At 44.1% G+C, this 7,057-nt stretch overlaps 1 protein-coding gene across 1 annotated transcript in view; it reads left to right on the forward strand.

Annotated features, from left to right (window-relative positions):
• Positions 1 to 335: 335 nt before the first annotated feature.
• The window catches only part of vdrb (vitamin D receptor b), a 38,659-nt gene continuing 31,937 nt past the window's right edge, over positions 336 to 7,057 (forward strand). The window contains exon 1 of the mRNA XM_030776127.1: positions 336 to 894. The gene's annotated coding sequence lies outside the window, so the exon portion shown is untranslated. The remainder of the gene's footprint in view (positions 895 to 7,057) is intronic.

A 7,057-nucleotide genomic window follows, 5' to 3' on the forward strand; every position in this document is an offset into this window, starting at 1 on the left:
ATCTGTTTGAGGCAAACTACAGCACGCTCTCTCTCTGTGTACATGTGTATATTTGTATGTGAATGTGTGTTTGGAGACGAAGAACCCGACGAAACTACTCAGACCGAACAAAATACATCTTAACACGAAATAGTATGGCTTTAAAAAAGTCACGCGGGTCGAGTTGTTTACCTCTTCGTTGCTTCTGACGTCATGACACACCCCTCGTGCGAACGTGTGTGTGTGTGTGTGTGTGAGTGAGAGAGAGAGAGCGCGCGAGCAGGCGTGCGTGTTTTGCGTGTGTAGGGGGTGTTGTCCCCCACACGAGTTTGTGAGCATCAGATCCAAGCAAAGCAGGGTGCGTGCACCAGCCGTGGCTATCACACCGATCAAAAACAGCGGAGGCACGCACAGCAGCCAGGCAACGGTTTTTTTATTTGCTGGAATTACGATAACACTCATTTATTTAGGGCCATACATAATTATTTATTGTCTTCTCCAAGCGAGGACTCCAAGTTCGAACAATCTTATGTACAATCCTCTCATAAGAGTTAACGTCAAACGTACGGTATTTACCGGATTCGAGGATGTTTTGGTCCTGTAACGTATCAAGTCACCTCTAAGCTGAAGTGCTGTTCCAATGCCAACATAACAGGTTGTCTGGAATGTTTAGTGACAGAACCGAATCGGAGCTGCCACCATACCGCAAGGTTTAACGCTGGGGCGAAGCGACCCTCTCTGCGGTTGTATGTTGTGGAGCGGCGGTGGGTGTGTGCATTGCCGTGCTAGCATTCAGGCTGGCCACCGCTAACTTCAACTGGCGTGATAGAACAATCAAGAAAGAGATATCCGAGTTCCACTACTGGCGGACTGATGAAAAAGCGTGAAGGAGCGGGCCAGAAAAGTTGCCTTCAGGTAGGAACTCACCGGAATTTTGTGTAAAATCTGTATGATAGCTCCATTGTAGTGTTTAAATGTTGACCACGACTACCCCAAAACAAAAGCTGCTAACGTTAGGTAACCTGTGCAAAGAGACTGCGCATTTGGCAAGCAATGAACTTGGCACATGGGGCCCACATATGCTCGCAGTGTAAATTAAACTTGAACTTACTGTGCGACCACTGAAAGGCAATCGCTCATTTTAAAACAAGGCAGATGTAAAAGTTACTGTATGTGAGGTTGATTTTTCACAGATTCGTTGTAGACTTTTGCTCCATCCCTAACAACGCCGACACTGGCAAGTTACACAACGTGAAAAAGTTTTTCATACACGCCTCTCTCATTTTAAGTCTAGCACAAAAGACGGGCAACGGGCGGCAAAAATCACTAACAGCACTGATCTGACTGGCAAATCTTGAAACGAGGTGAGGATGGGTTCTCTGATGGTTTTAAGAGACGGAAATATACTTGTGTTCCCCGTTCGGTACCCCACGGGCTCTTACAGCTCCTCTGCTACTGTAGGCAATTTCAACTGCGACATCATCTGAGCGATAACTCTACCAGTTCTCGAGGCGTTGTATTTGTCAGTATCCTCATCAAGTTTGAATTAATCTTTGTCAGAAAAGCAAGTGGGGTTCAGAGTTGTGCTGGTGTTGGTGTCTGCTTTGATTTAGAACGTACATTTTGAGCAGAAGTTGAACTTGAAGCAGTCAGAATTCTCGCAGCGGTAAAAGAGACAGTGTGATACTACACGTTTGAACCGTGCAAACACTTTTATTTATTTATTTGTGCAAATGTTTATTTATTCAGCAACGAAGTGGGTTTCGTTTCGACCAGAGAAAATTCAGTGGAACGAGGAAAACAAGGCTTTAGAATTCAGGGCGTGAAAAAACCCCCCAGCGAAATAAAAGTATGCCGCTAAGACAATATCTAACGATCAAAATTGGATGAAAATCTATAATTACAAAAGAGTTACTCAGTGTTTTCACATTTAAATTGGACTTAGTTTTAAGTGGAAAGTCTAACCTGGTTTGTGACTGAATTACGACATTTTACCGTTTTAGGACTCGTATCAAAATTTTGGTGCAGATGTACACATGGCAAACTCATACGTACATATACCTGAACCGTATACTCATTTTAAACACGTATACACATAGATGTGACACAGTAGCATATACATACACAGGCCTACTATTAAACCCTCGTACAAATAGCCTAAATTTACACGTTGACATCATGCCTGTAACATAACAATACTTACTCATATGCAGGAAGTAATCAGATGTACATAGAGAACACTCATGCACGCAACACACACACATGCAACACTCACACTGTGCAGATATATGTGCAGAACACTCACACACACAACACTCACACAACACACGCACACAACACACACACGCACACACACAACACACGCAAACAACACTCACACCGTGCAGATATATGTGCAGAACACTCACACACACAACACTCACACACACAACACTCACACACACAACACTCACACAACACACGCACACAACACTCACACACACAACACTCACACACACAACACTCACACAACACACGCACACAACACACACACGCACACAACACTCACACACACAACACACACACACACACACAACACACGCAAACAACACTCACACCGTGCAGATATATGTGCAGAACACTCACACACACAACACTCACACACACAACACTCACACACACAACACTCACACTGTGCAACAAATGTGGCATTTTAAATGAACTGAAACAGGGTGGGGGCACAGTGGTGCAGTAGGTAGCGCTGTCATTCACAGCTAAAAGGTCTCAGGTTCAGTTCCGGGCCAGGCAGCCAGGGTCCTCCCTGTGTGGAGTTCGCATGTTCTCCCTGTGTCTGCATGGGTTTCCTCCCACCGTCCAAAGACATGCAGGTTTGGCAAATTGGAGACACTAATTTGCCCCTAGGTATGAATGTGAGTGTGTTTGTATGTGTGTCTGCCCTGCAACAGACTGGTGACCTGCCCAGGGTGTTTCTCCACCTTTCGCCCTATGAACGCTGGGATAGACTCCAGCACCCCCCACAACCCTAATCAGGGTAATTGGCTTAGATAATGAGTGAGTGAGAGTGAAACAGGGTGACTGATGCAGGTCTTCAGGATAGGCCTTGAGTCTGAAAGACTTCACTTCACATTCCGTGAGTAAATTGCACACTGGCCAAGTCACTGTATCTGCACTTACATACATTTAATAATGTGAATATTAATAATAATAATAATTAATAATAATCAGACTGAAAGCAACTTTATATCTGAATGAGCAACCACCTCACAGAGGGGAAATTCATTTCCCCTTGAGAGAGGGTTAAAGCTCACTGTGGGAAATGCTCCTGAAGGCAGTTTGATTTCACTCATGGCATATATCAGAAATCGTTACTGTAGGCATGAGGTGGCGTGGTAGATGGATTTAGGAAAAGGTTTGTAGCTGCAGATGGTAAATAGAGGAGATGGATTCAACATTTTCAAATATAGGTTGACATTTTCATCATTTTAATTGACATTTTCATCATTTTAATTGATCCTTTCGTGATTATGTTTTTCCTCTGACGCTCCCCTGTTATATTTTCAATTAAAATGAGACATTGATGAGACACCTTATGTTTTTGATTATATGTTTGTGCCTAACTGGTGGAAGATAAATTAATTATTCATTTCAGCCAGTAGTTCTCTACATAATATCAGCAATGTTAGTGAGTGACTCTGTGTCAATGAGAGAGTGACTCTGTGTCAGTGAGAGAGTGACTCTGTGTGAGTGAGTGAGTGACTCTGTGTCAGTGAGTGAGTGACTCTGTGTCAGTGAGTGAGTGACTCTGTGTGAGTGAGAGAGTGACTCTGTGTCAATGAGAGAGTGACTCTGTGTCAGTGAGTGAGTGACTCTGTGTCAGTGAGTGAGTGACTCTGTGTCAGTGAGAGAGTGACTCTGTATCAGTGAGAGAGTGACTCTGTATCAGTGAGTGAGTGAGTCTGTGTGAGTGAGAGAGTGAGTCTGTGTCAGTGAGTGAGTGACTCTGTGTCAGTGAGTGAGTGACTCTGTGTCAGTGAGAGAGTGACTCTGTATCAGTGAGAGAGTGACTCTGTATCAGTGAGTGAGTGACTCTGTGTGAGTGAGTGAGTGACTCTGTGTGAGTGAGTGAGTGACTCTGTGTCAGTGAGTGAGTGACTCTGTGTCAGTGAGAGAGTGACTCTGTATCAGTGAGAGAGTGACTCTGTGTCAGTGAGTGAGTGACTCTGTGTGAGTGAGAGAGTGACTCTGTGTCAGTGAGTGAGTGACTCTGTATCAGTGAGAGAGTGACTCTGTATCAGTGAGTGAGTGACTCTGTGTGAGTGAGTGAGTGAGTGAGTGAGTGACTCTGTGTGAGTGAGTGAGTGACTCTGTGTCAGTGAGTGAGTGACTCTGTGTCAGTGAGTGAGTGACTCTGTGTCAGTGAGAGAGTGACTCTGTGTCAGTGAGAGAGTGACTCTGTATCAGTGAGTGAGTGACTCTGTGTGAGTGAGAGAGTGACTCTGTGTGAGTGAGTGAGTGACTCTGTATCAGTGAGTGAGTGACTCTGTGTGAGTGAGTGAGTGACTCTGTGTGAGTGAGTGAGTGACTCTGTGTCAGTGAGAGAGTGACTCTGTGTCAGTGAGAGAGTGACTCTGTGTCAGTGAGAGAGTGACTCTGTGTGAGTGAGTGAGTGACTCTGTGTGAGTGAGTGAGTGACTCTGTGTCAGTGAGAGAGTGACTCTGTGTGAGTGAGTGAGTGAGTGACTCTGTATCAGTGAGTGAGTGACTCTGTGTGAGTGAGTGAGTGAGTGACTCTGTATCAGTGAGAGAGTGACTCTGTATCAGTGAGTGAGTGACTCTGTGTCAGTGAGAGAGTGACTCTGTGTCAGTGAGAGAGTGACTCTGTGTCAGTGAGTGAGTAACTGTGTCAGTGAGAGAGTGACTGAGGATGAAAAAGACATAAAGAAAAGTTTATTTCATTTTCATTGAATTTCGATAGGTTAAGGTTGAATGCAGTGGCAGTTGTGTTGCCAAAGCATTAAATGCAGTCAACATGTTGCATAAAACAATAATTCAACTGCATAAGCATAAGTTTGTCAGAATTCTACTGGATTCTACTTTTTTTCTGTTGTGTGAAGTGACCTAATTACTGCTTTACGCTACACTGCAATACTCTACACACATTATGTTTCTGTTGTGATCATAAATATTTACAATAATGAGAAAGCTTACAGTCTTTCCCTCGCTGTGTTTTGGTATTCATATTGTTGTGTAGGGAATATTGTCTGCCTTTGTTACAGTATGCATATTGTTATGTAGGGATGCCCAAAGACCAGCTTTTTGTCTTAAACAATACTGTCTGTTTTACTCTCTGTCTGTCTGGTGTACTGTCTGTCTGTCTATTTTACTGTCTGTCTGTTTCACTTTCTGTCTGTCTGTCTGTCTGTTTGCTGCCTGCTTGTCTGTCTGTCTGTTTTACTGTCTGTCTGTCTGTGTGTTTTACTTTCTGCCTGCTTGACTGTCTGTCTGTCTGTCTGTTTACTGCCTGCTTGTCTGTCTGTCTGTTTTACTGTCTGTCTGTGGGATGATGGGGGGGTTTGGATGTTTTTTATGCTTTTGGTCTCATATTCTGTATCACACACACACACGCACACGCACATGCAAACACATACACACGCACACACACGCTAACACACACACATGCATGCACACACCAACAGACAGACACACACACATGCAAGCACACACATGCACGCACGGACACACAAACACACACATGCACGCACGGACCCGCACACACATACGTACACACACGCAAACACACGCACACAGACACACGCACAAACACACACAGACGCACACAGACACACACATGCACATGCAAACACACACACACTCACATGCACGCACGCACACACACACACACACACACACACACACACACACACACACACACACTTTCTCTCTTTCCTCTCTGTCTCTCAATTTCTGTGTGTCTCACCTTGTGCTATCTTTGCATATATCTCTTAACTTTGTTCCTTCTCTCTCTCTCTCTCTCTCTCTCTCTTTCTCTCCTCCGCCAAAGCACTAAAAAATTATGGAAATTAAAATAAAAGAAAAACAAAGGAAAACACACACACACACACAAAAATAATGTTACTAAACACCTTTCGGAAGTCTGTCTAGTGTGCACTGTGCATGTTTGGACTGGAGGCATCACAAAGGGTTGATACATGACAGTTGACCACTGGTTGGCCAGTGAGGGATCAGTCTGATCATTGTTTAGTTTCCTATTGAAAAAAAAAACAACACAATTGTTGATGAACTGGTTGTTCTAGAGAAAATAAGTCATTTGTACAGTTTGGCAATCAACATTGCTGATATTTTATTTTAAGTGAAAGTAACCAGAGAGAAGTTAAGAGGAGTGTTGTGTGAGTGAGAGGAGTTAAGAGGAGTGCTGTGTGAGTGAGAGGAGTTAAGAGGAGTGTTGTGTGAGTGAGAGGAGTTAGGAGTGTTGTGTGAGTGAGAGAAGGTAAGAGGAGCGTTGTGTGAGTGAGAGGAGTTAAGAGGAGTGTTGTGTGAGTGAGAGGAGTTAAGAGGAGTGTTGTGTGAGTGAGAGAAGTTAAGAGGAGCGTTGTGTGAGTGAGAGGAGTTAAGAGGAGTGTTGTGAGAGTGAGAGGAGTTAAGAGGAGTGTTGTGTGAGTGAGAGAAGTTAAGAGGAGTGTTATGAGAGTGAGAGGAGTTAAGAGGAGCGTTGTGTGAGTGAGAGAAGTTAAGAGGAGTGTTGTGTGAGTGAGAGGAGTTAAGAGGAGTGTTGTGTGAGTGAGAGGAGTTAAGAGGAGTGTTGTGTGAGTGAGAGAAGTTAAGAGGAGCGTTGTGTGAGTGAGAGGAGTTAAGAGGAGTGTTGTGAGAGTGAGAGGAGTTAAGAGGAGTGTTGTGTGAGTGAGAGTGTTTAGGGGAGTGTTGAGTGAGTGAGAGGAGTTAAGAGGAGTGTTGTGTGAGTGAAAGAAGTTAAGAGGAGTGTTGTAAGAGTGAGAGGAGTTAAGAGGAGTGTTGTGTGAGTGAGAGAAGTTAAGAGGAGTGTTATGAGAGTGAGAGGAGT

This window comes from Chanos chanos, chromosome 6 (assembly GCF_902362185.1).
Source record: "Chanos chanos chromosome 6, fChaCha1.1, whole genome shotgun sequence".
In the NCBI taxonomy this organism is placed as follows: Eukaryota; Metazoa; Chordata; class Actinopteri; order Gonorynchiformes; family Chanidae; genus Chanos; species Chanos chanos.